Source organism: Saccopteryx leptura, chromosome 3 (genome assembly GCF_036850995.1).
Source record: "Saccopteryx leptura isolate mSacLep1 chromosome 3, mSacLep1_pri_phased_curated, whole genome shotgun sequence".
NCBI lineage: Eukaryota > Metazoa > Chordata > Mammalia > Chiroptera > Emballonuridae > Saccopteryx > Saccopteryx leptura.
Window position 1 is genome coordinate 128259325 of NC_089505.1, and position 22703 is coordinate 128282027.

Sequence of the window (22703 nt, forward strand, 5' to 3'; positions counted from 1 at the left end):
TGTGAATGTAAGGAAGCCCCCCCCCCCCAGCTGCTTTGTGAAGTTCCTTCAGGGCAGGTGAGGTGCTTCATAAACGTCTGCACCCTCTCTAAGAGGCTGACACGCTATACAGAGCAGAGGACCAATAAATACCCACGACATAATGAATAAACAGACAGCCCAGCTGGGAAATGTCCCTGGAGGAGATGAGGGAGGGCAGGTGTGTTTTGGTCCCCCTCAGGGTCCTGGGTGCTGCTGTACAGGAGGTGAGCTGCACAATGTGGAGGGGGTTGTTACTCTTCCTTTTAAAGGCTGCTATTCCGGCATTTACCTGGTACATCTGCCTCAACAAATGCCTCCCAGGGGTGAGCAGACGTTGCTTGCCTCAGCCTGGCCTCCTTCCAGACAATCTGCGTCCCACCTGTTCGTGTGGTCGGCATGTCTGTGCCTGGCCCTGTGCTCACACAGGCGGGGGAGGCTGCTCAGGAAGGCACAGACCTGACCGCCCTGCCTGGGCCCGTGCCCTGCTCCTTCCCACCGATCCTGAAGCCCCCAGGTGCTCCTCCAGGAAGCCCACTTCGAGCCTCAGTGGTCCCCAAGCCCCACCAGGACTGAGAACCTGAAAATGAATCACTAATCATCTCCCAGGAGTCTGACTGGTTCTGAGACAAGTGTGAGCCACTCAGGGTCAGGAACGCCTCTCTTTCTCTTAGGAATGCCGCCTACCCATCACCACTTTGAAGAAGTCACTTCTTCCCTTTCCTCAGCCAGAAAATAGGAACCAGACAGAACTCTGGACTTCCAGCTCTGATGGAAGGAAATGAGGCAATGTGTGAATTCCACAAACACAGTGCATGCAGCAAAATGAACGGCTCTCACTGCAGCTAGGACATCTGGGTTCAAGCGCTGGTGCCTGCACTAGCAAGGGATGACCGTGGACAAGCCAGCTGCCCGTTTCGCACGAGTTTCCTATAAAAGTAGGGTGGCTATTGTCCTGCCTGGTCATCAGGGCCACAGAGGATTAAATGAGCTGTGTTTTATAAACTGGGAAAGTTTAATAATCTAGAAGCAAGGAGGATTCGGTATGGGCACACAGTAAGTAGGTGCTTTAACAGACCCTTGGTCAAGAGAATGGGGTAGGGTTGGGCTGCCACTCTGGCCCAACATTTCAAAAGGATTCTGCCTACAGAAAAGCAACCCTTTCTGTCATTAAAGAGATTCTACAGCCATCTGGTAAGGCAGCGATTTTCAGCCTTTTTCATCTCGTGGCACATGTAAACTCATTGCTAAAATTCTGCAGCACACCAAAATATATATTTTTTGCCGATCTGACAAAAAAATAGGTATAATTTTGATTTATTCACACCAGACAGCTATTGAGGTACTGGCTTTTTTTTTTTTTTTTTTTTAATTCAGTTTTATGAGAGGAGAGAAAGAGAGAGAGGAAAGAGAAAGAGAGAACAGGGGAGGAGCAGGAAGCATCAATTCCCATATGTGCCTTGACCAGACGAGCCCAGGGTTTCAAACCGGCGACCTCAGCATTACAGGTCGACACTCTATCCACTGCGCCACCACAGGTCAGGCATCTTTTTTTTTCAATTGACAATATAGGGAAAAGAGGTCAGTGCCCCTGACTCAATAGTCAGGTCTTGCAATTTTTAAAAATTCTTGCAGCACACCAGTGTGCCTCTTGAAAATCACTGCTGTAATGCATTATAAACATCCCAAACATCACAGGTTAGGTCTCTACACCTCCCCAGGTTGGAGTCCACAGTCCTAACCAGAAGGAGAAGCTCCTCCAACCCCGGTGTTATCAGGGATGAGGGCCGCCTGGGGAATAAGCCAGGTTATCCATTAGCTGCACTGTTTGCTTGTGGTTGGCAGTTCTGTGAAAATGCAACTTTTCATGATTTACAGCCAACAATTACGCCTCAGCAGCAGAACAGAAAAGTTTAAAAACAGTGGGATGAGGCAAATGTTCACCTATATTTTCTTTAAGTTCTTTCAAAGATTGGTTTTACATTTAACTCTTTCATCCTTCAGGATATCATTTTGGTAAAGAATATAGATTTCGCTCCTCAAATAGTCAATTGCCTCAGTATGCTTTTTCCCTCAGTCATTTTAAATCAGAGACAAAATTCTTACAAAGTTTGTTTCTGAGCATGTTAATTCTATCCTATGTTTCTGAGACTTCATTCTAATTATCAATTTTATAATGTGTTTTATCTCCTTTAATTCCTTTTTATTTATTTTTTTTACTAATTGATTTTAAAGAGAGAGAAAAAAGGAGGGTTAGAGAGAGGGAGGGAGGGGGAGAGAGACAGAGAAACACTGATTTGTTGTTCCACCTATCCATGCATTCATTGGCTGATCTTGTATGTATGTGCCTGACTGGGGATCGTACCTGCAACCTTGGCATATCTGAATGATGCTCTACCGAGTTACCTGGCCACAGCTCCTTAAATTATTATTATTATTTTTTTAATTAAGAGAGAGGCGGGAGGCAGAGACAGACTCTCGCATGCGCCCCAACTGGGATCCACCCAGCAAGCCCCCTATGATGCTCTGCCCATCTGGGACCACTGCTCCATTGCTCAGCAATCAAGCTATTTTAGCACCTGAGCCAAGACCATGGAGCCATCCTCAGCACCTGGGGCCAAGTTTGCTTGAACCATTCTAGCCATGGCTGCAGGGGGTGGCGGGGAGAAAAAGAGTGATGGGAGGGGTGGAGAAGCAGATGATCACTTCTCCTATGTTCCCTGACTGGGAATCAAACTCAGGACTTCCATACACCAGGCCAACGCTCTACTGCTGAGCCAACCAGCCAGGGCCCCTTTAATTCTTTAATAGAAGTTTCCTTGCTTATTTTTATCTACTTATCCCTCCAAACTTCAGATCATTTACCTCCCTCCCAAAAGAAAAAAGTTCTTATATACAGTGGTGGGCAAAAATGGATTTAGTTATGAGTATGAGAAATACAGAGTTTATTCTTGTATTATTACTTATTTATTAATTATTTATGTTCTTATCATCATCATTATTATTATTTTGTACCCTTACTTATGATTTATCTTTAGTTAATGATGGTTTAGTAACTGAACCAATGACCAGTGGATACTTAAACCTACTTTTGTCCGTCCCTATTTATCAAAATGCAAAGGAGAACCAACATCTTTCCAAAAGAGAGGCGTGCTTCCAGGACATGGTCTCTCGTCAGTTGGTCACGTCTTCATTGAAGTCGACCGGTCAAGCAGGGTGGGTGGACTAACAAGGACAACGATTAGAAAGAAGGTGGGTGGCAGCAGGCTATCACTCTGGGAAAACCAAAACCCTCTTTTGTGGAACTGACTTGTTCTTGGGATGAGGATGAGCAAGACGGAGCCCCTACCGTGGGGTGCGAAGGAAGGCCCAGCCCCAGGGGGTATGGATGGTGGGAGCCATCTGGCCTGGTGCTCAGAAAAGGCCAGTGCTTCCACACCATCTCTCCCTGAACCCCCAAGGTAGTCTTCTGAGGTAGACACAAGCACCCCCACTTTACAGATGAGGAAACAGACATCTGTGCAGAGAGCAGGCACAAGGCAACCCTTTTCCATATCTTCTTCAGAGCACAGACCTACTCTTCCTCAGCCTTCGACTTGGAAACAAGGCTTTGTTTTTAGAGAAAGATCTGGACAGCTTCACAAACTCAATTCTTTAAGTTAGCATTTATCTATCATAGTACAAAACACACCCCTATTTTAGAACATGACAAAGTAAAAGAAAATTAGTCACTGTATTTTGTTAAATAATGTCATGAACACTTACCCCCTACTGCAATTAAGTGGTCAAAGAAAACAACTTATTTTAAACTGAACCCATTATTAATATAGCTGTATCATTATTTAACCAATTTAATCAACAGGAATGACATAAGTGGTTGCTAACCTGGTGACTGCAAACTGGTATCTCTTTGGTATTTTCATTTATCTCTTGGATCTCAACCTTTTGAAATGGTTTACACTGGCCATCTGTAGATCTACTTTTATGGTAGAATATTCATGCCCTTTGCTATTTGGGTATGTGACTTTTTTCCCTTAGTGATATTGAAGAGCTCCTTATGAATATAACATAAAGACAGCTTGTAATTTTTTTTAAAAAAAACCTTTTAAATGAAAACTTGAACCTGAGAGCATGACGTATCCCCTTACTCCGAGGTCTTGTTCACTCCAAAGTCAGCAATGAGTCAGTGGTTCTAGGAACGGGGGGGGGGGGGGGGGGGGGGGTCGGTCCACAGTCTTCTGAATATCAGCGCTGGGGTGACCACAGTTCTAGTGAGTGGACTGTGTAATTCTCTGACACCTGGCTGGAGTGTGAACCTCTGCTACCCTTCAATAAAAGGAAGACCTAAGGTGGCAGGAAGTTGAGGAGATGATTTTTATCATTTAAAGCCTCCTCTAACAGCAAAATTAAGTAGTCTGCAGTGCTTTTAAACCTGTGTCCTGAATTATGACAGCTATTGCTATTCTTTGATTATAAAGTAAAAAATGTGTGAATAATGCAAAACTTTCCAAAGGGCAGAAAATCATAAAGAGGCAAACAAAAAGCAGCAATTGGTGATGAAGGGTGACAAAAGGGTTAAGAAACAACCGTTTCTCACAAAATCAAATCCAAGGAACGCCCCCCACCACATCTATCAACGTGACACTGCCCTAACCCCACACTTGGACAGCAAGAGCTGTTTTATTTATCTCTGAGACCCAGCAAAATATAAGGCATACAGCAGGTATTCAATAAATGATTATGACTTTTATTATTCAAAGACCTGCTCACCCTGGCCGGCCATCTCAAGCCAGGCCTTTCCAGATTGCAAGGAATCAGCCTCTCCCTGTGGTTTCCAACTTTGAGTTAAGAGTTCCATTAAGGCACTCAGCAAAATGTCTCTTGAGTTTTCTCTAAAAACACAAAAAAACCCTGACATTCACTGAGGCCTACAAGCAGGCCAGGGCAGAGGTAGGTGCACGGGACAGAAGTCCCCCACTGGAGCAGGAGAGGAGAAGAGTGAGATCCCCCCACCCCACCCCACCCCACCCCACCCCACCACGGGCTCAGTCCTAGCTGGGACTTCACGGACAAGTTCTTTCTTACTCTGGGCCTCAGTTTTCCCACATGTCCAATGGAGGAATCGGAGATGACTTCTAGCATCCTTCTTCCAAGTCCCCACAACCCAGAAGGGTAGCGAACTGGAAAATGCAGCTCCTGTATGAACAGGAAGACAATCTTCCAGAGGCCCTGGCACTTTAAGAGTCCTCTGTGCATTCTAGGGTACTTGGAGTTCAAAGACTGAAAACCACCCATGAACCTATCTGTTACTGGAGCCTGCTGATAGCCGCTGAAGACATCTGGGCTCCCCTGCGCAGGGCCTCCTCACTGGCCTCTATCCATACAGGCACGCATACATACACGGACTAAACAGGCAGAATCCCATCAGGCGTGCAGTTTGGTAACGCACGCATTTTTACTAAACTAACTTAAAATTCTTTCTAAATAAAAAACAGGCCTTGCAGGGTGGTGAGGCCCATTCCAGCCAGCTGCCTCCTCTAAGCCTCCTGGGTAGAGTCAACTGGAAAAGTCCAAGGTGCCTTCAGACAACTGCCTGAAGCTCTGAAAGTATTTTAGTTTTGTTCACAGCCAGGAAGACTTCCAGGAGGGCTGACTCCACAACTTTCTCCCTAAAGAGGGTTTTCAGGAGTCCAGGGTGGTTCCACAGCCACTGGCCGTCCGTGTGTATTCCCAACACACCAGCTGGTTTCACTGGGGCCACTCCTACTCCTGGTACCCTCGCTGCCCAGATCTGGTTTTCAGAATTGCGGGGTACCTGAACACCTCCCCTACCCCAGAGTGCATATCCCCCCCCCCCCCCTCCAGTGGAGAAGCAGGGTGGAGCCTGGGCTGCAGGAGCTCAGTGACTGTGCAGACCCTTGAAAGCTGTGCTGAGAAACTTGGACTTTCTGCTCTAGGCAACAGGGACAAATTCTAAACAGAAGAGAGTGGCCTCCAAGATCCCAACCTTATCCAGTACCAAGCAACCCAATGAATCGCCCACAAACCATCCAATACCAGAGAACCCAAGGCTCCAAGAACAAATAGACTTAGCAAGCCCTGGATGTGGGGCTGGGCCCTTTGCTCACGCTGCGCAGCGCAGTAAGTCCCCTGTAGAGCAGTGGTCCCCAACCATTTTTGGGCCACGGACCAGTTTAATGTCAGAAAATATTTTCACGGACCGGCCTTTAGGGTGGGACGGATAAATGTATCACGTGACCAAGGCAAGCGTCAAGAGTGAGTCTTAGACGGATGTAACAGAGGGAATCTGGTCATTTTTAAAAAATAAAACATCATTCAGACTTAAATATAAATAAAACGGAAATAATGTAAGTTATTATTCTTTCTCTGCGGACGGGTACCAAATGGCCCACGAACCGGTACTGGTCCGCAGCCTGGGTGTTGGGGACCACTGCTGTAGAGGAACCTAGAGACAGCTCTTAGGAGTCTGCCATCTAGTATTATAGTAGCTCATGACAGGTGGCAAGCATTCAAGCATCCATCAAGTGAGGGTCCAGGGGATGGTCCCTACAGGTATTACTTTCCAGCCTTGTCCTGAGAACCCCAGTTATCCTCAACTCGAAAACTAGCATGAGATCCCTGAACCCATTTTTACTGTTTTGAAAATGGATCTATGCCCATGAAGGTCCTGAAAAACTGAAAAACAAATGCTCAAAGTAAACCTCGGAACTCCTGCCAGGTCGGCCAACCCCTCCTGACTGATTTACAAGGCTGCAAAATGGAACTTTGTTCTGCAAATCCCCTCCCTCCCCGCCCCACCCCAATGCTCAGGCCTCAGCAGGCGTGTAGCAGCAGGGAAACCACCAAGTGCGGGCTTCCCTGACTGAAACTCAACACAGGCCACGTGGCCAAGCACCCAGGACACCGGGGTACGTGGGCTGGCTGTGTGCAGAAATGGTCACAAAGGGGAGTGAGGACACTCCTGCACCGACTACACAAGGAGGACAAGTGAGAAACAAAGGCTTCTGAGTGATGCGCATGTCCAGGGGAGAGGGATGTTTACACTGGTGTCATCGAGACAGAGCCTTCAGCATTCTGTGCAGCATATTAGAGTGACCTGGGTCCACCTGGGCCAAGTTCCTAGAGGGGATTTTGGCAGCATCAACAAACTGAAGAGAAAGCTGAGGAGATAGAGAGAATGGAGGGAATGGCATCACCCAGACACAAAGGCCAAGACCAAGAGAGCGGGGCCCAAAGAGGGAAAGGTATGGGAAGAGGCCTCTGGCTTTTATGCACAGACCACAGAGGAGAATCCGTTTTGGAGAACGGGGACTCTAATTCTGCAGTGTGGAGAAGATACAGGGCTGTTGCTACGTGAAGAGACAGAACCAGCTGGTGTTAAAAATAGGTTCATCAGATGACTCACAGGAGTGAGCGACACAGGATCCCTGCCTCCAAATAGCCAGGGGGCTGTCACATGGAAGGAGGACGTGCTCTCCCAGAGCCAAGGGACGGCCTGAGTCCAGCAGTCGATGCTCCAGCCTCCCCAAAAGCTTCTCCAGGTCAGAGCAGTAGGATAAGCTGCCTCGGGAAGCAGTGGGTTAGCTACGGTAACAGGGTAGAGCTCACAATTGGGACGTGACACAAAGTGGGTTTGATCTCCACTCGGCCACATCAGAGCCATGCTGACTGTCTCAGCCCAGTCTCCTCCCTGGCTGGAGGGGGAGCCACAGTACCTAGCACTGCCTGTTGCCTCCTGGGAATTACATGAGCTAAGACCCCTGAACTGAGGGTCAGGATATCATTCCAGCTAGAACCCACCTATTGTGTGACTCAGACAAACCTTCCTGTGCTGTTCAGCTCTAGACCAGGCAACTGAGATCCTACTGCTTCAAGGAAACAGTGGGTCCCACACTGAGCTCTTAGCCACGCTACCTGAAAAAGGACCACAGGTGGGCAAAAAGAGCCCCAACCAGCCACGGCCAGGCCATTAGGCCCAAGTGAGGGCTGTCCAGACACCAGAGCTTTTTTCCAAAGGTCCCATCTCATTCAGTCACCCGGAATGAGAGGATGAATGCAGGAACACAGAGAGGGAATGCAAAAAGAAGCTACCAATTCCAGAGACCGGGAGAGAGGGAAGGGGGTACTATTTACTCCTCAATATCCCCGGGAAGATGCCACTTCTGTAAGGAAACCGAGACACAGAGAAGCCTGTTATTCTAAGTGACCCTTACTTTAGTCTACCTCTGTCCCTCCACCCCATACCTTGGGTTCAAGAAACCCAAATAGCAGTGCCGTCCCCCACCCTCCACACCCTGAAGTTCTCAGTTCTGTGTGCTTTTTGACGCTTATGAGAAGAAACAATGGACAGGTCACTACAAACATAAGGAATGCACAGTGCATTCTCTGCGTTTGGCATCATCTATGTCTTGCTCTTCCCTAAGTAGAGCGACCTCCTGAGGTGGGTGGGTGGGTGCGTGTGAGTGAGCGCATGTGCATGTACATGCATGCACAAGATCCTACTGAACAGTCCATTGGCTCTAACTGGCAAATTACCCTGGGAGGAGAAGGAGAAACAAGGTAGGTGGGAGCTTACACGGGTTACGAGTGCTTTACACATGCCGGATGCACTCAGCAAACACTGGCTCCTGGGCTGTCCAGGACGCTCTGTGCCTGCCGGGACAGGGGATGAGAGGCAGGGCTCTGCCCTCAAGGTCTCGGGCATGGAATGAGTCTCGATGACAGAGAACTGAGGGATGGGGAAGGTGCTCTGGGCGGGCACTGTGAGGCGGGGATTAGGGGGATCAGCAAGGCTTTATGGAAGAGGTGGCACTCAAGCCAGGGCCTTAAAGGATGGCAGGACTCGAAGATGCAGGAGGTGATACAGACGTGAGAGATTACTGCTGTCATCTTAACCCTCCCTGAAAACCAGGCCCTCTGACAGCTTCTCCTTCAGAGCAAATCCCACCAGGCCTCAGCCTTCGCTAGAGCTTCATCCCACCTCTGCTTTCCATGGGGGGCTTGGGGCTTCCCCTCGTCCCCTCCCACAACAAGAGGGGGCTTGTCCACAGAAGGGGCGCCGCCCCCACCCTAGTCTGAGAAGGCAGCACGCAGACTCAGCTAGCCCAGCTCACCTCAGCAGCTTTTCCCACTTCTGTCCCCAATTCACCTGACAACCCAGCAGGGAATACAGATGAGAAAACAGAGGCTCTCGGATGTCAAAGGACTTGTCCATGGTGACACAGTTTGGCACGGGCAGAACTGGAAGTCCAGTCCAGGTCTGCTAGAACCAGAGCCTGGCTCTTAGCTGTGCCCAGGCTTCTCAGTGTATGTTTTGAAACTGATGCTTGAAGGCGGCCACCCAGGGCTCTCCTTTCTTGGGCTCTCTGGATTCGAGGCCCAGCCCTCCCGTGCTCCAGGAGCTGGGGTTCTCGGGCACCTCACTTTACCTTTCCGAGTCCTTCATCGTCACCTGAGAGGAGGGGGCTCTCTACCCTCTGCGGGGTGTGGGGAACTTAATTAGGACTCAGGTTAGGGGCTCAGCAAACAGAAGCCTCTGAGCCAGCGACACAGCACCAGGCAGGTGACAGACACGCTTACTTTTTACGATCCCGTGAACACAGAGGAGGGCGGGCGGGGAACGCAAGGGGCCAGGCTGTTGGAAGACAGCGTCCTCTGCTTGACAGAAGCCCTTCTTCTGAGGAGTGGCCTCTCCCTACCACATGTTAGAAAAATACCGTTTCTTTTTTAAGACATGAAAAAAAGGCACACCCCTGTCCGAGTATTTCTACGAGAAAGAGGAACTAGCTTCCTTGTGCCGAGAGGCCATGGTCACCATCCCCCGGGGCCCTGCCTATCCATCCAAGGAAGCATCCGGCTTCTTCTGGGAATTGGATCAAAGGGCACCGTTTGTGTAAGAGGTGGAGCCCCGTGTAATTAATACCTGGTTATACCCTGGATGCCAGCCAGGGCGCCCTCCTCCGTGTGCAAACACCTCCCCAGCTGGACTACAGAGCTACACGGCACAGGTCCCAGGCGTGTACACGCAAGACATGGGAGATTAAGGGCTGGAGGTGCCCCCACAAATGAACAGTGCAAAGTGGATCAACAGCACACTATTTGTACAACGTTGGTTTTCTTCTTAAAGAGAGATGAGCTTCAGGCCCCGGTTTACACCATTAGCAAAACACACACACACACACACACACACACACACACACACACGCACACCTTCTCACAGTCTTAAAGGAGCTACTTACAACTGCAAACATGTCATAGTAGGCCAGTGACAGCTCCTTAACAAGAACACTGGCAGTTGCTTCTGGAGAGTGGAAAACTCCCTGGCGTGGACCCGCACACAAGCTTAGTTCCAATGACAACTTAATCCTGCCAGGACTGAGGTGTGCAGAGAACAAAAAAAAGCTGCCTGCTTCTAGAAACTCCCCCCCCCCCAAGTTTAAAAGAAATCGTTGGAGGCACGGCTCTCAGAATATCTTTCAAGAATGGGAGTCCACACTGCTCAGCTGGCACCCAAGTTAGTGGGGACAGGGTCACTTCCCTCAGCTCACCCTCCGCCGCGGCAGATGGATGTGCACAGTGTGGCAAGTTCACCGGAGTCCCCAGATAGTGGAGCAGGGAAGTTTACACTTGGCCAAGGAGGGGTGTACAGATGAAGGGGCCAGGAATCCCAGAGCGCTCTTGATGGGTCAGGAGCCAGCCAGCAGCCTACTGCCGTGGGTTGCAGGGTTGGACGCATAGGCTCAGAGCTGAGCAGATGCCACCTAAGCCTTTAAAGTATGCACTAATTGCACTAATTTAGCTAACAGTCTCTGTTTCGTCCCCCACCCTGGTCAACCAGCATCCTCTGGTACTGCTGGAGAGATGCAAGCTGCTGGCTTTAGTGTTATTTTGTCAGCCATTAAACGATTCATCGGAGTCATTAATTGATTTATTACTGCTGCCTGCTCAGAGGGTTTAGCAAATAAAGAATGATGTAGGTCACAATGCAGAGGAAATTGGACCAAACAATGCCATGAGAAGCTAGGCACTTAAGAGTCCGCCACTGTCCATTCAGGTGGCCCTCCACACCCAGCTATCAGATGGAGGGCGGTGTAGCTGGCTCTCCTGCCTGAAATCCGGGTGCCAGCCTGCCTCCCACTCAAGGCACCAGCGTTGCCAGAGATGTAGAAGGCAGAGAACCTTGTCTGGAGGCCTCTGGCAGCCGGCTCCCAGATACCTGCCAGGCCCAGTCACTAGCAACTGAGTCCGTACTAGGGTAGAGAAATCTATACCTGTCCACCAGTGTGTGCTGGACTGCGATGGCTGAACTTGTGTCTCAGTACTCCAGGGCACCAGGGAGGTTAGGGACCACCCCCCACCCGCACCCGCATCCACATCCCCATAAGGGCTCTTCCTCCTCTGAAGGTAATATGCTCTGGGTACAGGCCCTCTCTCTCCCTGCACTGCCTACAGGAGTGGTAGGATAAGCAATAGTTGGTAGTAACAGGTGCCTCCCAGTGCCTGGTCTTGAGTACTCATCTCTGATCCTCTCAACAGTCCTACGGTGTCGGTGGCATTATCACCCCTATGTTGAAGAGAAGAAAACTGAAGCTCCGCTCTGGGGGCTGACCTGCCCACAGTAACAAACAGGCCAGGTACTGGCAGCCCTGGGATTTGAACCTAGGCCTACCTGACTTCAAAGTCCACATTTCTTCCCCTCTACCAAACTCTGTAGCTGACACAAAAGAATGATAATCCCAACAAAACCCAGCAGGTGATCAAGAGCAGCTCCAGGTGCCTCATTCATAAAATGACATGGTTAAAGTGGGGGGCCCTGAAACTACAGGGAGGAGTGAGACTGCACAACTCAGCCCCTTCTACCCAAAGCCCCGGCTGCCCTGGCCCACGGCGATGCTGATGGGCTGGCGGCGCAGCCAGTACACGTCATGCGGCCTTATGCCCCCTTCCTCCTGAGAAGGCTCCTTGTCCTGGGAGCGAGCCCGCCCAAGGTTTCCCCTGCTGCCCTACCTGCCCTTCAAGCCCAGCCAAAAGACAGCAGGTCCAGGAAGCCTTCCAGGATTAGGCCAGGCAGCCAGTAGATACACAACGGTCCCCTGCACTGGGTCAGACCAGAGAGAAGTAATCCCCTTCCCTCCTTGCTCCCAGTCCCTGGGTTCTGAGCAAACATGAGGGAGTGGTATTGACATGGGGGAAACAAAATGGTCATTTTACAGAAAAGTGAACACCCCCAACAGGAGGATTAACTGGTCACAGATATTTGTGTGTGTGCGCGCACGTGTATTTTTGTGTGTGTGTAAGTTTCTGTCTCTGAAGCAAGAAAGGTAATAGCTCTGGTACCTCGTGTCCCCAAGGAACCCAACACAAGTGGTCTGGTTGACTCAAATTCTGTGATCACAGGTATCAGCTGCTGAAAGACACATCACACCTTCATCCCATCCAGTGGCACCTAGAACAGAGCCCACCTAGCAAGCCCTCAGGGGGTGGCTGACTCTACGTTTGCTCCACACGTGATGCAGAGGGGCTGCAGAGGTGGACCAAGTGTCTACCAAGGACCGTCTGCTGTAGGGCGGGAAACAGCCCCGCCCTGCAGAGCCGTCTGTACCTGCTGGTCTGGCGGGACAGGCGGGCAAGGCGGGCTGCCCTTCAGAGATCCCCACCAAGAGGTCCACAGATATTTGTTGGGTGTCTCCCAGGCACACAACACAGGGCTTTCTTGTTAGTATCCCCCAGGAATGGGTCCAAAGCGTCCTAGGACACATATCCTTTAGGATCCTGGTGAGGAACCTGCTAGAGGGGCGGGGCCAAGAGTCCAAACTGAAAGGAACAGAGACCACCTGACTGTGCCAAGGCCTCTGAGGGGACAGGGCAGTTCATCTTCTAAGACTCAGACCCAACCCTGGCTTCTGAAACAGACAGGGATTTCCCACAGAGGTGTTCTGCTCCTACCGCCTCCCTCCATCAATCCACACGGTATTAAAAGCAAAAGGAAGGTCTTTATAGCTTCATGGTTTCTTACCAATTAGATTCCTTAAGTGCTACTAGAAAAAAACAACCTATTCTTACTTATATATATTTAGTACTCTTAGCTAACTTACAAAGGCCTTCCTTTCACCCATATTTCATTGATGAATATGCCCAACCACCCTCTGAAACACTCTCCTCCACTCTCTCCCCCTGGGTGTTAACTTCATCCTTTATGTGTTCCTCATCACAGCACTTGTCACATCTGACTGTTAATTCCTTATTAAATTAGCCAGCTGTCTTCCCAGGGATAGGGGCAGGAATGGTGTGCAAAGCACAGAGAAGGTGCTGGCTCAGTAAATATTTTCTGGGTGAATCAAGTCCTTGCACAAATCCTGCTTTTCTAGAACAGTCACCAAGTCTAAAAGATCAAATTCAAAGACTAGCTAACTCAGTCAACTACTTACTTACAGTTTGGCTATATTTATAAAACTATTCCACCACCACCACCACCACCACACACGCATACGCACACACACCTCCATGCCTATGCACGTCTCAGGACACACTGGTCCCTCTGCCTGTAAAACCCAAGCTTTGGGCATTCAGACAACCTGGTGCTGCTCGGCCTCTGCTGGCAAGTGAGTTGGCCAGACCACTTCTTCTGGAGCCACTGGTCACCTCAGTAAAATAGGATCACTGTCTGCCTCCCCTACCCAGACAGCTCTGAAGACTGCTTAAGCGAATGCTGGGCAAAGCATCTGCAGTTCCAAAGGACAAAAGCAATGAGAGGGAGGAGGGTGGCCTCAAGGACTAAACGTCCCACTGTCCTTCCCACTTTGGAAGGAAGTCAAGACTGAGCCCAGTGGGCCAGGTGCAGTGAGGGGGTCCAAGTGGTCTTTATGCATTGCTAAGACCTAGCTGCCTCTCCTAGCCTTTGCCAAGCCTCCTTCCCATCTCCAAAGCAAAGCCTTTTGTTTATTCTGACAGCTTGGATGCCCTGGTTCTTGGTCTCCCTGAAAAGAGATGTTTATTCCACTTGCCCAAAGAGCCACTTTTTCCACAGGCCTCTGAAGGTGCTGAAAGAGCCTGCTTACTACCTTTGGGGCTTGGGAACAGGCAGAGATAGGACCCCTCCTGGACCTGGCTGGAAGCTGACAAGGACAGCAAGGGAGAGGTCCCACCCTAAGACACCTGTGGCCCACAGACAGAGGAATCCTCTGCTGATCACAGCTAGACCCTCCAAACCACAGATTTCTAACAGACATGGTTCTTGGGATCAGAGACAAGACACAGGGCAAGCCCTGAGCTCACTCAGGAAGAATGTGTCTTCCTCCTCCTCTTCCTCCTCCCCAGATGGTTCAATCCCTCCCATCAAATGAAATGAAAACTTGAGAGGGAGAGGAGGGAGGGGCTAAAAGGAGAGGATGGAGAGGGTAGAGAGCAGGCTATCTGAGCCCATGGGGACCTCTGGCTGTATACTCCTGCTCTCCCTGCTCCTTGTGCTTACCATGTCCTGAAATGGTTTCAGCCCCCTACCAATCAGCTCCTGGGGACACTGTGCTCCTTTTATTTTCTCTGCTTGATAAGTTCCCCCATCACCTTCCATTTATCTACCTATAGAACACCTAATCACCCATCAATGCCCAGCTCAAATGTTCCTGCTCCCCAGCCCAGAACAAGCAATAAAGTCCCTGAGTAGGTTCATGAGCTAGAACTATTAGAAGATACGTATTTCCACCTGCAACGCTCTCATGAGACACCCAACGTGAACATTCACTATGAACAAACTCCGAAAAGGCTGCCGGGGTTGTGGACAGAGCACTAAACCAAGCACAGGAACTTCAGCTCCCCAGCTAACCCGGACGGCCCCCCACAAGACAATACCTTTATTGGGGCTGGCATGAGAATTAAAGCAAACAGCTGATAAAAGGGCTATAATCTCTTCTCAGCCTCTTTTTCCCTCCCATTCCTACCTCCTTCTTTCCTCAGGCCTCTAGCTTCAGCCACAGGAGACAGGCACTGGCCCTGAGCCTTTGCATCTCCTCCACCCGAACACCCACCTCCTGGCCCGTTTTTGCCATTCCAATCCATCCGTCCATCCCTCAGGCCAACCTGGACACTGGGCAGGATAATTTCTTCATCTTCCAAGTCCACATGAAACTCTACCTGTGGCTCTTCCAGCACTTTCTACTTGGTCTTATTATATGGACAAAGGATATCTCCCTATAGGACGGTTGATTCCAAAACGTAGAATCCAAATATTTAACATGTCTAATAATCAATAACCATTGATGACGGGCAGATGAAAGAGCTTTTCGGACTGAGCTAAGCCTGGCTCTTCTGGGAAATGTCATCCTCATTTTTCTCTTTTGTAAAGCTGTAACTTCAAAGAACAGAACATACCTTCGTAAACCTAAATGCTACGGGGGCCAAGGGGGGCTTATTTTCCAAAGACCTCCATGCTTCTCTCCTTACACAGTTGCGGAAGCACAGAAACATGAGAAAAGCTTGGAAAAAACCCGAGTTTGAATCTTGGTTCTGTTCTTAGCTTGAGATCCGTAAGTCACACAGACATGGCAGCCAATCCCTGATGGATGACCTAGCTCCCCTCTCCCCTGCAAATCCAGTCTATAGCAGTCTGTTTTTCTTCTATTTTTATCTAATTCCATTTGAGGCTATGGCCTAAGTCTTCTCCACTGAAGAAAGGAGTTTTTAATTAGATTTGGGTAGTCCACAGGCCCTCAGAGACTTCGAAACCAGAACCTTAGAACAGGAAGGAGTCCCACAGTTCCATTGCAGACGTGACCCACAGCCCACAGAGCTAGCTATGGGACTTTGCTCTCCCAAGATGTCTATGTCTTGGTGGTCTCATCTAGAAAACTGGGATAAAAAGCTCTGCTTCACAGTTTGTACAAGTGAAGTTTCTGCTTCCTCCCCTAGCCCAGTATCTGGCTATGCTCACCAGGGGTTCAGTAAATACTTGCTGAATGGACTCCTTCTAACCCTCCTTTCTGCCTTTTCTCCCGAGAAAGACTCATGCCCTGTGGGGACAAGCCAGGCAGTGTTCACTGGTAGAGCCTCACAGCATTTCCGCCTGAGTCCTGGCAATGGAAAATAAACCACTACTCTAGTAGGCACCAAGGGAAGCTGATTGCAATCTCCGAACAACCTCGGCTCCTCGGTGTCACGTCTGACCTGTCTTGCCGGTGAAGATCTTGATGGTTCAGTGTCTTCACAAGGTCACAGCTCTTCCTGGCTGGTCCAGTTATCACAAAGTCACACACCCTACCCCCTCTGGTGGGAACTAGAAGGAAGACTTCAGTTATGAAAAAAAGAAAAACCTTAACCCTACAATCAGGCCCTCTGGTCTGGCACCAGTTTGGGGCAGGTCTCAAACTGGTGAAGTCTGTAAAACGGTGACTTCTCATCTGTAAAACGGGGAAATCACTATTCCCTGCCCGGCCCGCCTCACACAGGGGCATGACGCATAAATGAAAAAGCAAACACAACACTGGGTGTGAATGGAAGGGCAACAGCATCCCCTGCCTACAGACAATCAAAGGGGCTGGGAAGAAAGGAGGGCAGGACCTGTGAACTTGATTCCTGGTCCCCAAACCTAGCTGCACATCAAACTCACCTGGGGGCCCTGCAACAACCCAGCTGTCCCCCACCCCCGGCTGCAGGGAGGCTATAGGAATATAGCTTTTGGTAGTTCCTGGATCAAGGTTCCTGCAGATCCCTCCTGGTTCTGCCTCTGCCCTGACCAGGGAAAACTGGCCCCAGGTCCAGGGCTGACTGGCCAGATGGGCCCGCCTCACATGGCCCTCCCCCTGCCCAGCCAGGCTCCCACGAGGCCTGCAGGAAACCTCCAGATGCAGGTTGGGGCTTAGACAGCCGCCCAAACAGGTACGGGCCCAGATTTAATTGGCATCTCGGTTAAGCTTTCTAATCTCATTAAAGTTACCTCCATCATGCAGACCAAGGCTCTGAATTTAATAACAGAAGAGCTCTGCCCTGCCCACTGTAAGCTGATTAGGTCCGGGGTTGGACTGAGAGAATGGCTCTGGACTGAAGTCCCTGGCCCAAGTCAGATGTCAGACCCCTCTGTGCCATACCAAGTCATGCTGCCTTGTGACTGGCACAAACTCAGACTGAAAGAAGAGGGGACACTGCAAAGGGGGCAGGCAGGCGGGAAGGAAGTGGGAGGAAGTGTTTACAGCAGGGGCACAGAGCCCACCTGCCTGGCCACCCTGGGGAGCCGGCGCTGTTCCTAGGACTTCCATAAATACAAACCGCCAAGTGATTTCATTTTGTATCTTATCAGGGTGCAATTTGAGAGCCCTCCCACACCAGGAGACAGCTGCCCCTCTGGGCAGCGTACAGGACTCACTGGTGCTCCCCTCACGTTCTTTTTGCAGTTCTCAACCCCAACATCATTCACAGCGGGAAGGAGATGACACAGGTGTGACGTGGGGTCCGAATGGCTGCTCTTCATCTTTGGAAGAGAGACTTGTCCTGCCACCCACCCTTTCCCTCACCCTTCCTCCCTGACTGAGGAGGTACCCCTCAGCCCTTCCCTGACAAGTGTGTGAGGGCTGAGGAATGAGCCAGCTCCCGGACACAAGCTCCAAAACACCACGGTCAACGTGGGCAAACATCCCTTTGCAAACACACAGCGCCCACTTCTCGATCATCTCACTCTAGATATATCCCAAAATATCCCCAAGGAAATAACTTGGCAGTGGTGAGAAATTCTGCAGTGGCTACAAAGTAGCAAAACCACACACACACACACACACACACACACACACTCTCTCTCTCTCTCTCTCTCTCTCTCTCTCTCTCTCTTTCTCTCTCTCTGTTCATGGTGCCACACCAGGTCAAGGATAGATGTGGAGACTCAAAGATGCACAGATGACAAGTGTCCAGTGTGCTGGGGTTGAGTCCAGCTGAAGGTTAGTGATTATTATTAATACTTAATAGAGGAGACATTTTAGAAGGGAAGGGACTCCATGCACATTCCAAGCTGGGCTAACACAGATGCCCTGTCCAAGGGAGATGGTTGGGGCCACGCCCAACTGAGTATACACACACACCCATCCCCACCCCCTCTGGGACTCACTTTAAGACACTGGCATTTTCCACTTCACTTGCCAAGAATGGAGCCACCCTGCCCTGTGTGATCCTCAAACCCCAGGAAACAAAGGCAGCAGTCATGGGGGCGGGCCAACACCCCTCAGGCATTGGTCCCGTGTCTCCCCCGCCCCCTACCATTTCACCAGAGGGGAACTGCGGCTCACAGCAGGAGACAGACATGCCCAGAACCTGGACAGCGTGCCCAACTCCATCGTGTTTTCGCTCACTGGATAATTTGGATAGAGGTGGCTTTTCAAAAACGCCCTCAGCAAATCTAAGCTGCTTACAATTACCTCTAAGCACACCCTCTTAGGCATGAGGGCACCAAATTATTAGGAAAATGTCTGAGGGTCAAGAGGGTGTGGGCCACCCTCCCAATCACACCAGCTCTCAATGGCCAGCCTGACTTTTCGGCCCCCATACAACATCCCAGTGTCTGTCTTTCCCACTCTCCACCTGGACTAGGTACTCATGTCTGGACCACTGTGTCAGCCTCCTCACTGGTCCATCTGCCTAGTCCTCTGCTTGTCTCTACTGCTATCTCCAAACAGGCCTAACTGGGCCCCTAATGGTACAGGTTCACAACCTCAGTGACTCTGCTCCTGGCTGCACACAGCTTTGCCAGGCCCCCCACAGGTCCAACTCCATCCACACAAGCCCTCCTTCCTGAACACGCCCTGTCTTTTCATGCTTCCCAGTATTGATATGAGACTCTTTCCTCGTGCTGGAATGCCCTATCACACTCTTCCCTGTCATTCACCAACTTCAATTTCTTTTTTTTCTTGGGGACTCACATGAAATGCCATAGCCGTCTAGGAAGCCCTCTGCATAGAGTCAGTCAGGCTTTCTCTGGGGATGTCCAGCGACTGGGTCCCATGAAGCTCCATCAGCATCTGCTTACGTCTGTCTGTCTTTCCCACTAGATCATGAGATCCCAGAGGGCAGATGGCCTCTTGGGCATCTCCAGGGCCCAGGTAAGGGTCCAGCACACCAAAGGCATTTCCAGGCTAACACAATTTCCAAAAGAAACTTCAAGTCTCAAAACCAATACCAGAAACGTTGTTTAATCTAATCCTAGTTTTTTTTGTTGTTGTTTGTTTTTTTTAAAGAAAACGAAGGCCCAGGGAGAAGGGAGTGTGGACATCACGTAACTGGTTAGCAGAGCTGGACTGGAGGCTGGCCTGAGTCTTCATGGGAGCCTTCAGATCAGCCAAAAGCCCTATAGCAAGACCAAACTCAAGAGAGGGCTACCAGGATCAAACATCCAAGAAAGAGGGGCCCAAGAAAGGTCTAGAGGCTGCACAGGAAGAGCCGGCTTGGCACTTAGGAATCCAGCAGAAGCACAAGCACATACCAGCCTGGAAGTCCCAAGTGGAAACCCAGCAGCTGCTTGATGAGGCCTAGCATGTGGAGGCACTCAACAAACCTTAGCTGTTGCACAATTCATGGCACAAACGACCAATTATCAGCCAGTGCCATGCACAGTACTGCAAAGGCCTGCCCTAGCTTCAGGACCCCAGAGAAAGGAAGAATTATTTCAGCAGGATGGGGAAGGGGAGGCAGTCTGGGATGGCTTCACAGGGTGGGGACATCTGATCAGACGCCATCTGTTATTTTTCTCTAATTGTCCCACATGTGTGAAATTCTGACTCTAACTAAGCTAGAATGTGGGCTCTGACAGCCTGAGGCGCAACTGCTTCCCCTGCCTTTCCCAACCCCTCTATCCCAAAGGCCATTTCACAGTGGGTCTTCTGGGAGATACTGCGAGAACGCCAATAGCAGTGATGGACCATGCTCTTGTATTTCAAAGAGAAGATAAAGCAATGCTGGTATCCCATAAGCTACTTTACTTGCAGAAGCTCCCTGAGCCCATCAAGAAATGCAGCAGTGTCCATGGGCATTCCCAACATCTGCCTGGTGTACCTGGTGTGGTCTTAAGAGATGAACACCCTTAGGCTCTATTGAACACTTCCTGGGTCCCATAGGTGACATGGCTCTCTTATATACCTTACCTCCTCCCTCTCAACAACCCTGCAAGATAGGAATTAATAGCCACACTGGACAGACCGGGGCTCAGTGCGAGGTCGCTTGGCGAAGTCAGTGGCAGGCGCCCACGTGGAGTCTTGGACCACATCACACTGCCAAACTATTAATTCTTGCCCACAGTTTCCTGCTACAGAAGCATTACCAGGATCATTTGGTAGGAATGAATCAGTACCCATTCAGACATCCCGTCTATAAGAAACACCACCAGCAGTACACCAATGTTGGTTTCACAGCAACTACTATCCTGAAGGGCGCCGTGCACCAGGTGGGGTCACTCACACAGACCAGACTGTACCCCCAGTTTCTACAACTGCACCCCACGTTCTCAAGTTGCTGAGGCCTTGACACCTCACCCCACCCTCCAGCCACATCCTAGTTTCCACATGGGCCCAGAAGAATGCAAACTCCCAATTATTCCCTTTCTTGTTTGGATAATGGCCACCACACAATTCTCCCTCCCAAGCTGGGACCCTCACTGCTCCTTGAGCAGGCGCTCAGGCCAGGGAGAGAGAACAAATGGGAGGGGGATGAAAACCACACACAACAGTAAGCTCCAACCCAAACAGAACTAATCCATTCAGAGCCGAAAAAGGCTGAGCAGATGGGAAGCCGGCATCCCCCGCCCGCCGCCACCTGGGTTCCGGGGCCTTCACCACAGTGCTGTAATTATAAAGGGTGACCCAGCCACATGCTCTCGGGGCCACCCCTGCTCCCAGGCACCCGTGGACACCGCCTTCATCTGGCTTGTGCTCGAGTCTCCCCGAAATTACAGGTGCAGAGGCAGGAGCGCAAGCACCCACTTTAGGCCATGCCACCCCGGGAAGGAGGGAGATGTGCCAACTTTGTGCGCTCCCTCTGGATTCTGCAGGAGGGGTGAGACACTCCCAGAAGGACCCAGACCCCCATTCTTCCCAGCCTGGTGCTCCTTCTCCCTCAGAGCACCTCCCCACATGTGTGATGCCATCTTTCTTCGTGTGTCTGCATGTCTGTCTTCTCTTTCAGCCTGTAAGCAGGAGGACAGAGCCCGTGAAGGCTGCTTATTCAAAGATCTGCTGAATGAATAAAGACCATGCCTCTCAGTGTGGTACTAACACTTTCATTCCTTTATATCTGTTCCCTTCCCTAAACCTTAAGCACAGAAATTCTGTGCCATTTCTTCATCATCCCCCCAATATCTGGCATTTAATAAATATTTGTTGAACAAAGGAGTGAACGTTCACCACTTTCAGAACACTCAAGATCAACCAATGAATGACATACGCTAGATCAGAGAATGTTAGGGCTGAACAGAGGCTTAAATACCATTGCATAACCGAAGGGAATGTGATTTGTTTGCAGCCACAGACCAAGTCATTATGGCAGATGCAGGATTTGAACCTGGGCCCCAATGATGACCAGCCTGCCCCTGGCAGGGGAGACGAAAGGCATCCAAAACGCACTTGCTGCTCAAAAGGAGCGGTAGGTAATCTGGCAGGGCAGACGAGACAAACATGTGAAACAATTAGTGAACAAGATAACTGCCAGGCTCATGGTATTATACCCTGATATAATAAAGTACACGCTGTACGACACAATTAGAGACAAGAGTGAGGCACACCACACTAATTACACAGGACAAAGAGTTAACAAACGGGAGCCATTGTAGTCACGCAGTGCTCTGGAGGCGAAAGGACCTGTGCTGAGCTCAGGGTGGGGCAGCCTCCACCCGGAAGCCTCTCCTGAATTACCACTCCCTCCTCGTATTCCTGCAGCTCCGGCCCTGAGCTGGACAGTCCCTCTGTTACTCATGGCCCCTGTTCAGTTTGATATGGACTACCTGGACAGTCGGCCCAGGGGCCAGGAGGAAGGTCCTGGCATCAAGCCAGCCTCTGGTAGTTGCTCAGGGTTCATCATCACCAATATTACGTGCTGGGCACTATGCTGAGCCTTTGTATACATCATCTCCTTCGATCCCTACAACAACCTCATGAGGTGAGGGTACATGTTTCCATAGATAATAAGCTCAGAGAAGGGAAGTCACCTTCCCAAGGCCATAATGCCAATAAACGGTCATCAAGAAACAACATCAAATAGGTCCGCCACTCGACAAATCTCCATACCCACATGGTCCAACATGGGAGACCCAGCTTCTAGTCCCTACTGAAGACTAGAGATGTAGGCAGTTCAAACTGAGATGCATAAAATATAGACTAGATCTTGAAAACTTAGTAGTAAAGAAAGTATAGAAAACAACTCAATAACTTCTATACTGATTACATATTAAAATAGCATGTTGGGCCCTGGCCAGCTGGCTCAGTGGTAGAGCATCAGCCCGGTGTGTATATGTCCCGGGTTCGATTCCTGGTCAGGGCATACAGGAGAAGCACCCATCTGCTTCTCCACCCTCCCCCTCTCCTTTCTCTCTCTCTCTCTCTTCCCCTCCCACAGCCAAGGCTCCACTGGAGCAAGGTTGGCCTAGGTGCTAAGGATGGCTCCATGACCTCTGCCTCAGGTGCTAGAATGGCTCTGGTTGAAATGGA

General features: G+C 50.2%; 1 protein-coding gene across 4 annotated transcripts in view; it reads right to left on the bottom strand.

Moving 5' to 3' along the window:
- Positions 1-22703, bottom strand: part of SSBP3 (single stranded DNA binding protein 3) — a 173647-nt gene that overhangs the window by 52379 nt on the left and 98565 nt on the right. The window lies entirely within an intron of this gene.